The following is a 13,509-nucleotide window of genomic DNA, read 5'->3' as shown; positions in this document are numbered from 1 at the left end:
AAACAGGAGGCTGCAGCAAAATACATTCTGCCACAAGACTAGGGGCTCTGTGTGCAACCAACATAGCAGGCCTAGTGCACACTTTACCTTTTCTTTCTTTCATCAATAAATGTGGCCTGTGGGCGCCTGAGCTGCTCAGAGCTGGCCCTCTTGACTGAAGCAAAATACATTCTGCCACAAGACCAGGGCCTCTGTGTGCAACCAACCTACTCACACACGTGACTTTTTCTTTCTTTCACCAATACATCAGGGCTGTGGATCCCTGAGCTGCTCAGAGCTGGACCTCTTGACTGCAGCAAAAGAAACTCTGCTACAAGACCAGGGGCTCTGTGTGCATACAACCTGACTCGCACACTTAACTTTTTCTTTCTTTCACCAATAAATCAGGGGAAAGCGTGAACACAGTCCCCCACTACCAGAAATAATGCAGTCACGTATCCCGCATTTGGGGACATCGCAGGGGTCAGCAAATCCTATGTGTAATGGATGAGCGCCATCCTGGGAGATCTGCCTTTCTTATCACAGATTCTACCCTGCCAGGTAAGTATGAGTTGCAAGCAAGAGGGCAGGGGTTGGGCCCTTTCTAGAAGTCCTGCTAAGCGAGGGTGAGAAGGCAGGCCCTGACCCAGCCCCAGCCCTCCCAGAAGCCATGAGCGTCTGCAGAGCTGCCTTTCCCACGTGTAGGGGGAAGCTCCAGCAGACAGAGCCCAGCAGAAGAGGCACATTGTAGCACAGTTCCTTTCTCCCATCAGATCCTGACCCAGCCCTCGCGGAAGCCACAACCCAGTTCATTTATTTGTTTATGCAATGTTTGTCGGATACAAGTATCTGGAAAACATTGCTTGAATAAATAAATCTGCCGGGTCCACATATCCGACAAACCTTTAATAAATAAATAAATTAACCGGGTCCTGGCGGAGGACTCTAACTGCCTCTGGGGACCCCTTGCAAGGTGTCGCAAGATGCAGCTACAGTCCTCCGCCAAGACCTGGTCCTCAGCCATGACCTGGTTTATTTATTTATGCAATGTTTGTCGGATACAGATACCCGACAAACTTTGCATAAATAAATAAATCTGCCTCGCGAGCCACATAAAATGGCTTGGAGGGCCACATTGTGGCCCACGGGCCATATGTTGGACAATCCTGGTCTAGATGAAGGCCAGCACAGAAAAATAGGCTCAGAAGCCACAAAAACACTAGACAAACTAACCAGATTAGCGCACAGTGCTCACCAAAAACGATTGAAAAAAACACTCACACCACTCCAATAGAGTACGTAAAACAGGCCAAAAATGGATTACAATCATTGTGCAACTACTCACTCAGCATCAACCAGCCCCTAAAGCTACTTCCAAAGTGGTTTCCCCACCAGATCCTTCCACATTGCAGTCCACATAGCAAGTGGAAAATGGCTGCTGGAACCAAGGCACAGACACACCTGACTTTTCTAACCAATTACAAGAGCGGAGGGCAGGACTGGGAAAAGGCCAGACACAAACAAAGGACTACACCCCAGGGACTGCACCCTCTAGATCAGTGGTATTCAAACTGTGGGGCGAGACCCCCCAGGGGTCAGCGGTTGCTTCCCTGAGGGGCCCTGAGAGCTCAGCATGAAATATCTTTTTTTTTTTTTAGATTGGAAGAAATGGGCAGGGGTAGATCACATGGTTGGGATGAAGCATGAAACTGTCTCAGGCAAAAATGAAAAAGTGGCCCGCAGTTGTAAATGGATATCCATTCCTTTAGTCACAGACTGGGCCTCATTACAACTATGGCGGTACGGCAACAACGGTGCCAGTAAGCTACCAGCACTGTTGCTACCGTACCGCCATAGTACGAGTTGTGCTTGTGGGTGCCTGACAGCCCGCCAGGTCTGACCTGGCAGGCCGTGCGGCACCCGCGAGCACAGCTCGTCAGATGCACCGGCACCGTCATTAACTGTGCCGGTGCATCCAAGCTCCCCATTCCCATTGAGCCCTATGGGGCTCAATGGGAATGGGGATCTACCGGTACCGAAACCCGCGAAAGGGTAATTATCAGGTCCCCCTAACACGGCATGACCCGGTAATTGCCATTCGCGGGTGCCGGACCAGGATGCAACTCCAGCGGCAGCCGTGCCGGTTTTACCGGCACAGCTACCGCCAGGGTTGTAATGAGGCCCACTGTTTCAATAGTACCCAAGGGGGTGCTTTGTGTTAAAACGTAAGTAAATTGTCAGATATTCAGCAACAATCATCAAAATTACTAACTGCATAGTTAAGTAACTCATCAAACTGGTCCATATTGGCCAAAATGGTGGCCCATTTTGACATGCCCACACTAGCATTTTACATTTTTGGTACAGGCATTGCCCTATAGGCCAGTCCGAGCCAGGCGGCTCATCCATAATGGCGAGGGGGCGACCACCCAGTGGCCCCTCACCCATTATGGAGGAGCTAAGGAGCCAGACCGTTGAAACAGTAAGCACTCCCTCAACTGCTTTTTCCAGCTGATGGAGTGCTCCTGGGCTGGTTGAACTGTCAAAGGGAAACACTGTTTCCCTTTGGCAGTTTAGTTCCCCAGCCGCACATGCTCACTGAGCCATGCAAGTGCTGGGCAGTTTGCTTCGCCAGCATTGCATGGCTCATTGGAAATGCTGGCTGGGGCTCTCCATGTCTGTATGTCCAAGGGGGAGCTCCTGCGCCTCCTCACACATACGGACAGAGCAGCCTGGAGCAGGGCGTTTCAGCACCCACACGCAGGCCAATGCAGAAGGTACGTTTATGCTCATTGTTCTTATTTAAACATGTGTATGGATGCGTGTATGCTTATGTTTTGAGTGAGTGTATGGTGATGGATGCTTGTGTGAATGATAGCGTGATTGCTGTATGAATGTGCAGTGCCTTGCATACACACATAATCATGTTGATTGTGTTAGGCCCAGTGGGGCCCAGGGGACAGGGATGGTATCTTTTTACTGGACATCTATCGTAGATGTCCAGTAAAAAATGTCATGCTTGCCCCCTGGGCCCCCCAGCACCAATTGCAAACTGTTTGGCTATTTACCCATTTTTTTGTTAAAAGTATGCTCTACAATGCAACATTTTAATCCATTATTTAAAATAAATTCACAGGGCGGAGCCCCCCCCCTGAACTTCCCTTTATTGGGTCGGGCTCCCTCACTATGCTCAGTCGCTATGGAATTTTGGGGGAAATAGTTATGCCCCTCCACTTATAAAAAATCACCAGCCACGACTGGCCCTCAGAATGTGTTGGGAACGGGATAGGGGGAACCCAGGGACTATGGTGGGAGCACAATGGGGGGAACCATGGGATAGTGGTGGGAGCAGAGTGGGGAGAGCCCAAGGTGTGTGATGGGGTGGTGGAGAGACCAGGGACTGGGTAGGAGTGGGATGAGGGAGCCCAGCGACTGTGATGGGAGCAGGTGACGGCGCGCAATACCTAATGTCCATTTGGCATTTCTGGGGGGTCCCGACCTGCCCAAATTTTGCTCAGGGGGGACCTGGCCAAAAAAGTTTGAAGACCAATGCTCTAGATGAAGGCCAGCACAGAAAAAAGGGGTCAGACGCCGCCACAAAAACACTAGTCAAACCCACCAGATTAGCACACAGTGCTCATCAAAAATGATTGAAAAAAACAGTCACACCACTCCAGTAGAGTACATAAACAGGCCAAAAACGGATTACAATCATTGTGCAATTACCCACTCAGCATCAACCAGCCCCTAAAGCTGTTTCCAAAGTGATTTCCCCAACAGATCCTTCCACATTGCCGGCCACAATGCAAGTGGAAAATGGCTGCTAGAACCAAGGAACAGACAACTGACTTTTCCAACCAATTGCAATAGGGGAGGGCGGGACTGGAAAAAGGCCAGACACAAACAAAGGACTACACCCCAGGGACTGCACCCTCTAGATGAAGGCCAGCACAGAAAAACGGGGTCAGATGCCACCAACACACTAGACAAACCCACCAGATTAGCACACTGTGCTCACCAAAAACGATTGAAAAAAACACTCACACCACTTCAATAGAGTCCATAAAACAGGCCAAAAATGGATTGCAATCATTGTGCAACTACTCACTCAGCATCAACCATGCCCCTAAAGCTGCTTCCAATGTGGTTTCTCCTCCAGATCCTTCCACATTGCAGTCCACAAGGCAAGTGGAAAAAAATTATAATGATAAATGAGTTGTACTATTTGTCAAGCTTGTTAAGAGTTTACTTGGGGCCTTCAATGAGGAGTTTGGTTTTGTCCCTGTTGAGGCATAGGCCATTGGCTGCCATCGAAGCTTGGATGGTGGCATAGGTTTTGCATAGTGTTTCTGTATCTCTTTTATATGCACCAGTGAGAGGAAGGAGAACTTGAATATCGTCAGCATAGTACGTGTAGGCTTTGCCGAGATTGTCCAGTTTATTGAAGAGAGGTAGGGTAAAGAGATTATACAAAGTGGGAGAGTTACAGGAGCACTGTGGGACTTTGCAATGTATGGTGGTGGGAGCTGCGCAAGCCTGCTCTGAGAATACCTTCATGGCTCTCCCTTCAAGGAAGGAGGTAACCCAGGCAGTTGCTACTGATGAGAATTGGGCTGAGTTAATGAGCTGTCTGCAGAGAGTCGTGTGGTCCAAAAGATCTAACGCTGCAGGCAAGCAAGTCGAGAAGGATGAGCAACACTAGGCTTGCCTGCATCCATTATTCCCCCTCTTTGGTTCTTTAGGTCCAGTAAGGCAGTTTTGGTCCCCTGGCCGGGGCGGAAACCTGATTGCCTCTTAGCTAGGATGCTGTTTGTTTCCAGGAATTGTTGGATTTGAGTGTATGCAGCTTTGTATATGATTTTTTAGTAGGAAGGGCACGGTGGTGATGGGTCTGTAGTTGTTTGGAGAAGCAGGGTCTAAGGATGGTTTCTTCAGAACTGGCCGAACCCATGCCTCCTTCAGGCAAGGTGGGAAAATGCTGGAGGTGAAAGAGGCATTTATGAATGCTGTTAGGAAGGGTGTTAAGTAGTCTGCACAATCTTTGATGAGATTGGCTTGGCAGATATCAGCCTTACAGTTGGATGGTTTTATGTTTTTAAGGATGGCTAGTACTTCAGATTCAGACACATCTCTGAAGGCGAAGAGCGTCATATCTTGCAAAGAGTGGGGGTTTTCAGTTGGCGAGGTAGGCAGATCGGATTTGGGAAGGGCAGTGAAGTGGGATTTGTTTTTGCTCTGCAGGAGATCTATTTTATAAAGCATGGCAGATTGGATTCTCGAGCACCACGATTCGTCTTTTATGAGATCTTGGGTGCTAGTGGCTGGGGAGGTCAGTTCCTTGAATAAGGCAAACATTTCCTTTGATTCAGATTTGGCATTTGCAATTCTGGTGTTATATGAAGTGGATTTAGCTGCTGTGATGGCTTTTTTGTATTGGGCGGCGAGTTTCTTGTAGGGATGTAGGGTGATGTCCAGTGGATTAGATGTGCTTCAGGGAGCGTAGTTTTTTGAGTTCCATAGTGAACCAGGAGTTAGCGTGTAATTTTTCTTTTTGCTTTCTTTTTTTCTAGAGGGCCATGGCATCGATTGCATTTTTGATTGTCAGATTGTAGAGTTCTACCAGCGCCAGGGTGTCCTTGGAGAATGGAAGCCTGAGGGCAGGAGTCTCTAAGAATGGTAGAATATTGTTTTTCATCAGTTAACGAGTGCTTCTAGCTAGGGCAGGTGGTGAGGGAGTGTTAAGTGTAACGGTTTTAGTGGTGGAGGGGATGGAGAAATGAATGAGGTGGTGGTCCATCCAGGGGCAGGGGGTATTCTAGTTGATGTCTGCGTTGCAGTTATGGTCCGCTACCCAGTCTAGAATGCGTCATTAGGAGTGAGTGGGGTTGGAGATTCGTTGCACAAATCCCAGGTCCTGAAGAGCTTTGGCAAGAGATTTGGCTTGTTTGTTTTTTGGATCATTGAGGCCAAGGTTTAGGTCACCAGGTAGTTGTGATTTAGTGGTGTTTTTCAGGTTGTTGCCTAAAAGATGGAGAAGGTTTTCCTGAAAGTCCATTAGTGGGCCAGGCAGTCGGTAGATGATGTGGATGGCAATCATGCAGTTTAGCGATAGGGAGAGTTTCACCGTCAGGGCCTCAGTATTGCCCCCAGTGGGGTATTGATGTGTCTGTTCGACAGGGAATCCTTAACTATGAGTGCTAATCCCCCTCCTTTAGTAAACAGTCTCTCCTGCCGGAGTAGGGTGTAGCCTGGTGGGAGGGCTACAGAGATGGCTGGCCCCACTGCTTCGTGTAGCCAAGATTCTGTGATAGCGAGAGCATCAAGATCCAGGTTAGAGAGTAGGCCACTTATCGCAGTGGGGTGTGCTGGGAGTGAGCATGCATTTATAAGGGCACATTGGATAGGGATGGGAGAGATATTCGGTTTAGACTTGGGTAGTTTAGACGGTATGATATGAGGTTCTTTGTAGGCGGTGTGAGGAGCGTAGGGGGTGTGGTTGGTGTTGTGTGTGGCGGGTGCGCTAGCCTTATTCTTAATAGTAGCTGCGAGATGAGATGTGCGCAGGCCTATTAGTAGGTTCCTGATAGGGGTGGGCCTAGGGCATGTAGGTTCAGACTAAGTTCAGTGCGGTAGCTCAGCACGGAAAGTCTGTGTGTCGCGTTGTTCCTGGTGTGGGAGGTGGTGGGCAGATTCTGAGTGTGGGGCTTAGTCTGGTGGCTGAGAAAGGAGGGTAGAAAGGGAGTGGGGGGAATGTCCTTCGAGTTAGGTGGTACACGAACCATACCTAGGTCACAGGTGTTACTAAACCTAGGTGATTTGGCACTGAGGGGTAGCGGGCAGGTATAGCCTATATCGCGGTGCTTGTAGGTAACCAGAAACAGTAATAGAGAGTAGTTAGGCTGGATAATCTTTAGGAGGTGTGTTTCCTAGAACACCCTGTATTCTAGAAACCAGTTGGGCTGAGGTAACATGCTGTAGTTAGTTAAGCTGTAGGGTGTCAATCAATATTTGGAACAGTTAGGCATGGTGCAACAATCAATATTTGGAGCAGCTAGGCAAGGTGCAACAATCAATATTTGGAGCAGCTGGACAAGGTCCTACAATCAATATTTGGAGCAGCTAGGCAGGGTACAACAATCAATATTTGGAGTAGATAGGCAGCTGGTCAGGGTGCAACAATCAATATCTGGAGCAGCTAGGCAGGGTGCAACAATCAATATTTGAAGCAGCTAGGCAGCGAGGCAAGGTGCCACAATCAATATTTGGAGCAGTTAGGCAGCTAGGCATGGTGCAACGATCAATATTTGGAGCAGTTAGGCAGGGTGCAACAATCAATATTTGGAGAAGCTAGGCAGCTAGGCAAGGTGCAACAATCAATATTTGGTACAGGTAAGCATGATGGTGCAGCACACAAACACAGGCTCGTGCCAAGGAGTTGGTGCAGGAAGTCTCTGAGGGCAATGTAGTGACCATGAGAGCGCTATAGGGGTGAATATATTGGGTGTGCAAAGGGTGTATACAAAAGATTGTATAAAGGTGATAAGCGCACAAGTAGAGAATGTTCAGAGGCTGGGAGCCGTGGGCGGTAGAAGTACATTCAGGAGGCGCTTTGCGCTATGGATATCATGTGGAAGTTCGTCAGCGAGTGTTCAGTGATGATATAGTGCACAACGGAGGTGGATTAGTCTTCAGGCTCATGGCAGATGGCTGATGGCTTGTGTGTGTCGGTGAGACACGTTGATATGTTGCAGCAATGCATAGTTTCAGTTCATAGGGAACCAAGTGCAGGAAGCAGGCGTTACGCAGCCTGGGTTGGCAGTTGGTAGAGAAAAGGTCAGTGAGTGTCTGGGCTCTGATAACCAGTCGCTCAGAAGGGGTTATGAAATGGTGCATGGGCTCCGAGCTGGTGAGTTGACTTAAAGACGATGGATGGCAAGACAAGACTGGGGCGCGACTTACTTTTTGGGCAATAAGGAACGTGGGCCACAGTCACGTGGTTGCCACGGACATCCACAGACAGGGGCCTTGAGTGTGGGCCTTTGGGGATGGGCTGGCGTACGCCTGCCGGCTCCCTATTGGGCAGTTTATAGTTTGGCTGGTGGCCAATCACGGCGGCAGCCTGCAGCAACCATGAAATAAGCTGCTGGACAGACCAGATGTGCACTCCGGTGCACAATGGCGACATGGCCATTTTGAGAGGGATATGAAAGTTTGTGGCGGCGTGGCAGCAGCAAAGTAAACATTCAAATTCAAACAAAATAACACTTGTTTCTATGAGCAGGGTGAAATAGAGAATAGTTCCTCTAACAGGAGTTGTAGGAGCGGCTTGCGGTCGCATGGTTGGATTAAATAAATTGCTTCCTCAGGTCGAGGTTACACCGCGTGCAGCCTCAGTGGGCTTACCTTGCATTGGAGATGGTGGGGACCCTCTGTGGACCTCCCACTTCTTGGAGGACGACGTGAAGCCAGCAGCTTCCATGGGAGGTGGCAGGATAGGTATGGAGGCAGGATGCTCACGGGGCCGAGTGTGGGCCTTTGGTGGGGGGCCGTGGTTGCCTGACGGCTCCCTATTGGGCAGCTTATAGTTCAGCTGGTCACCAATCACAGCGGCAGCCTTCAGCAACCAGGAAATCAGCTGCTGGGCAGATCAGATATGCACTCCGGTGCTCGATGACGACATGGCCATTTTGAGAGGGATAGGAACATATGTGGTGGCGTGGCAGCAGAAAAGTAAACATCCAAATTCCAACAAAATAACATTTGTTCCTATGAGCGGGTGCAAATAGCGAATAGTGCCTCTTATAGGGGTATTGTAGGAGCGGCTTGCGCTCACTTGGCTGGATTAAATAAATTGCTTTCTCAGGTCGGACTTACACCATGTGTAGCCTCAGTGGGCTTCCATTATGTGGGGTGATGGTGGGGACTCTCTGTGGGCCTCCCTCTTCTTGGAGAATGAAGTGAAGCAGCAACTTCCATGGGAGGTAGCATAATAGGTATGGAGGCAAGATGCTCATGGGGCCTGAGTCTGGGCCTTTGGTGGGGAGCCGACGTTTGCCTGCCGGCTGCCTTTTGGACAGCTTATAGTTCGGCGGGTCGCCAATCATGGTGGCAACCTGCAGCAACCAGGAAACCAGCTGCTGGGCAGATCAGATGTGCACTTTGGTGCATTATGGCGACGCAGCCATTTTTAGAGGGATAGGAACGTATGTGGCGACGTGGCAGCAGCAAAGTAAACATCCAAATTCAAACGAAATAACTCTCATTTCTATGAGCGGGGGCAAATAGAGAATAGTGCCTCCAATAGGGGTATTGTAGGAGAGGCTTGCGGTCGCTTCTCTGGATTAAATAAATAGCTTCCTCTGGTCGCGGATACACTGCATGTAGCCTCAGTGGGCTTACCTTGCGTGGGGTGATGGTGAGGACCCTCCGTGGACCTCCCTCTTCTTGGAGGATGAAGTGAAGCCAGCACCTTCCATGGGAGGCAGCAGGATTGACAGGACACACTTTGTCTCATTGCCCCTTTTCAATCTAACCCCAACTCAGTCAAATATGTGGTCCTGCAATGCTTCTCCATTATTCCACTCCTCTTCAACCTATATGTTGAAGCTCGTGGACAGACCCATAGCAAACAAAACATCAATTTCCACATATATGCAGATGACATGCAAATATACTTCCAAATCTCCCCCCCCCACAACTCCACATCCTCAAAAACTGTCTGTCCACCATCACTACCTGGATGGCCACCCACTTCCTCAAGCTCAGCTGTTCAAAAATGTAATACCTCCTCATCTGGCCCCTAAGGCTTCCAATCCAAATTCACCCCCAGGATAAAAGAACGTGCCCTGGACAACCCACACACACCTGTCCCTTGGCTTCATCATTGACCCCACCTTTCCTTCATACATCACATAGCTGTTGTCACCAACACATGAACTCTACAACTATAACCTCTACAAAAGATCACACACATCCTTCCTCTTGATGACTTCTGCACCACAGTCCAAGCACTGGCTCTGTCCAAACTCGACTATGGCAAAGTTCTACTTACTGGACTCCCCAACAGCACCATCGCCTCCCTGAAAGCCATACAAAACGCAGAAGCCAGACTCATCTTCCGGCTACCAAACCATTGACAAATCACCCCAGTTCCTGTCCAGCTCCACTGTCTCCCCATATCCCAAAGAATTGCCTTCAAAGGCCTCTGAATTGTTTTTAAAGCCATCCACCACAAACCCTATCTTACCTTCACGACAAACTCAGACCCATCAACCTCACAAAAACCGGACAAGCAAGCTAGCATCTGCAACACATTTCACTCTGAAAATGAACATTCACACAAAAGCAAGCATTTACCCACTGGGCAACCACGGCGTGGAACACCCTGCCTCTTTACATCTGCGGTTCACCCAGCATCACAACTTTCAGAAAGAGCATCAAAATATACCTTTTTCCCTGCACGTAGCCCTGCCACTCCATCACCCCTGCTACCACTTGTCCATCCTAATCTTTCTATCCTAGCCTGAAAACATTTTGTAAGTTATTTTTCACCTCCCCCTTTTTAACCTTTGAACCTTGTAAGGCGCTCTGAGACCCTCTGTGTCAGGCTAGTGCTGAACAAAAATTAAAATGAAAAAACAGCATGTAAGTTCTTGGGCTCTAATAGGAGTTGGGCGGTATCCCAGCAGTAAATTCGCCCGGATATGGTCCGACGCAATTAGTGTTACCACAACTTTGTCTGGCGCTATTAGCGCTGGATCACAATTTGCGGTGGTTGGATAAGTCCCCATTTTTCCGTAGTCCACGGGACTCAATGCGACATTTTCAGCACATTTACCACAGCAGTAATTGCGCTGCAGTAATTGCACCGAAAATGGGCAGAAAGTCGGCACATTCACTTCCAGCTCAAAGCTGGAGGCGAATGCTTTGAGTTTCTCCCAAACTCGGGATTGGGCAGAGCGGTAATGCGGCGGTACTGCCGCATTTTTACTGCTCCGCCCCAACTACTGATGAGGCCATGATGCTTTTTCATAAGAGAAAGCCCGAAATCCATAAGTGAGTGGTTTGTTGATTCCTTCAGTATTTTGAGTTCTTAATTGCATGGTTGTATGAAATTTTAAAAAATGAAATGCTTTTTTTCAAAAACCCTCCAAATATAAAAAGAAATAATGAATGCAGTGATTTTGTTTTGCCTTTACTGTTCAGCAGTATTAGTCTGAATAAATGTCCACCCAGTGACAGAAGAAACTGTGCTTGTTTGTATGAGTTTTGCAAATGGAACTGTATTATAACTGTGAATAGAAAGATAGAATTAGGCAGAGTGTATTCGTTTAGAGATTGTGATTAATTCTGCTTCTTTTTGTCAACAGTGATTTGGGTGTATCTTCTTGTAGCGCAGGGTACCACCTGCCATTTATTTTTGGGACTAATGAAAATGAAAGAACTATATTTTTACAATATGGATTATTTCTTGACCTCGAAGGTGTGAGTGAGATTGTGTTGTGGCAGACCATTAGAATTAGGTTACCCGTGTCCATAAAAAGGACCAGAAATAATTAATTGCGTATATGTTTGGGGTGGTTCGTGAAACTTGCTTGAATGAAGTCCCAGGCAAATGAAATGTCCATTTTATAGCATTAAGAGTAAGACACCTGACCAATGTCCCATGGCACAAGGGGTAGTGTGAGGTGCTTTTCAAGGCAATAACAACCTCCATGACATCATGACAAGTCCAATGAAAGACAAAGAAGAATCGTCACAGAGCCTAGAAAGAAGTGCAGCCGCTTTTCTCACCAGGTGCAAGAGAGAGAGGGAAGCACTGATTATGGCAGATTTCACAAACTGATATGTTCGTGTTTTAATACCCACCCTAGCCTCTGTGAACCTACTCACCTACTTTTTGTTGTTCCAAGTAACCCCCTTAAAATACATTCATTCTCCATGATGGCCACGACAGGTCACAAAAGAAAACATAAAAAGACTATGGCCACTTGAGAATAATGGGTAACATTGTCAGAAAGGCATAAAAACATGCACGCCTGAACAAAATACTTTTTAGATGCCAGGCGTGGCTGCAATACATCACACTTTGCAGTTAACCATGGATTTGCATCTAATTTCTCAATTTTGCTTCCAGTCTCTTGTTTTTGTTATTGTTATTGTTATTGTGCTTATACCGCGCCAAAGCCCATAGGCATCCAGGCGCCGGGAAGCCATGAGCCTTGGGACAGCTGGTATTCTTGCAAAACTATAGGCCTCATTGCGAATTTGCCGGTGCAGCAATAACGTGCCTGTAATTCCGTTTACCAGCACGTTAATGTACCGGCAAAGTAACAGTTTGCTGGTACGGGTCCTAATTTACCTCCAGCTAAGAGCTGCCTTACCGGAAAGAAACGCTGGTATTACTGACTCTGGCAAGAGACGTTTGAAGCTTTTCTGATGTTAAATAACTCCAGATGCCTGACTTTCGTTGAGGGTTTAAAAGGGCCTTACCTCTCCTCCATTTTAGGGTACACTTAGGGTACTCTGCAGTGGATATTGTGTTGGTGATGCTGAATGAGGGGCTGGCGCTGTTAGTGTGATGGACTATAATGTTTTTCTAACACTAGCATGTGTTTTTCAAGACCAGTTTTGGAAAAGACTCTACACTGGAGCACAGGGAGTTTCTGAAGCTTGCTGCCTTTGTCAATGTCTGCACCCTCTCATTCTGTTTGGTCTCCCTCACTATCTTGGATATTGTCAAAGAAGAGGTGTCTGAGTCTCAATATTGACCCAGGGGAAGGAGCATAACCTTTGTCATTTTCTTCATTGTCATCTGTTTCAAAAGAAATCAGAGGTGGGGAATGTTCAGGAATCACATCTTCTTCATCTGTGGATTTCACCTTTCGTTGAGGAGCTGATGGCATATCTTTTTCCTCTTCTACTTCAGTTGATCGTGACTCAACTGATTCCTCCTCCAACTGCATTGAATGTTCTGGCACCTGATGCAGGCACAATGGTGCTGCATGTACAATTACATTTCTGTCCATTGCTCCTGATTCTTTTTGAGACAAAAGTCCCTCTTTTGAACCCCATATGAATGCAATAATCCAGAATTGCTTCTTCCTCCTACAAATAATTTAAAAAATCCTACCATTCCTCTCCTTCACACATAAAAAACACTGGCCATCGTATCCCTCATTATGTCTAGGATTGATTATGCTAACATCATATACCTCGGAATGCCAGAATACCCAATAAGCAAACTACAACGAATACCAAACGCGGCAGCCAGACTTCTTCTCAAACTCAGCAGAAGAGATCACATCACACCAGTGCTCAGGATTTCACATTGGCTCCCGATCAAAAAGAGAATCTCCTTCAAATCCCTTTGCATAATGCACAGAGCAATACAATGCCAGGGAGCAGACTTTATCCAAGAGAAATTCTCCATCTACAAACCAGCTAGAACCCTGAGATCCTGCAAGGATATCCGTCGTGAATGCAAATGGTACCGGAAGACACAACTGGGTGGCTCAGCATTCTCTTGCT

General features: G+C 47.6%; 1 non-coding gene across 1 annotated transcript; it reads right to left on the bottom strand.

Moving 5' to 3' along the window:
- Positions 1 to 384: 384 nt before the first annotated feature.
- LOC138496218 (U1 spliceosomal RNA) lies at positions 385 to 548 on the bottom strand. The gene has a single exon (XR_011277756.1). It is a non-coding gene; the product is annotated as a U1 spliceosomal RNA (small nuclear RNA).
- Between the last annotated feature and the right edge of the window lie 12,961 nt (positions 549 to 13,509).

Source organism: Ambystoma mexicanum, chromosome 10 (genome assembly GCF_040938575.1).
Source record: "Ambystoma mexicanum isolate Mex_15411 chromosome 10, UKY_AmexF1_1, whole genome shotgun sequence".
NCBI classification, from domain to species: domain Eukaryota; kingdom Metazoa; phylum Chordata; class Amphibia; order Caudata; family Ambystomatidae; genus Ambystoma; species Ambystoma mexicanum.
The sequence above is the reverse complement of the archived record's forward strand: the minus strand, read 5'-3'. Positions and strand labels throughout refer to the sequence as shown.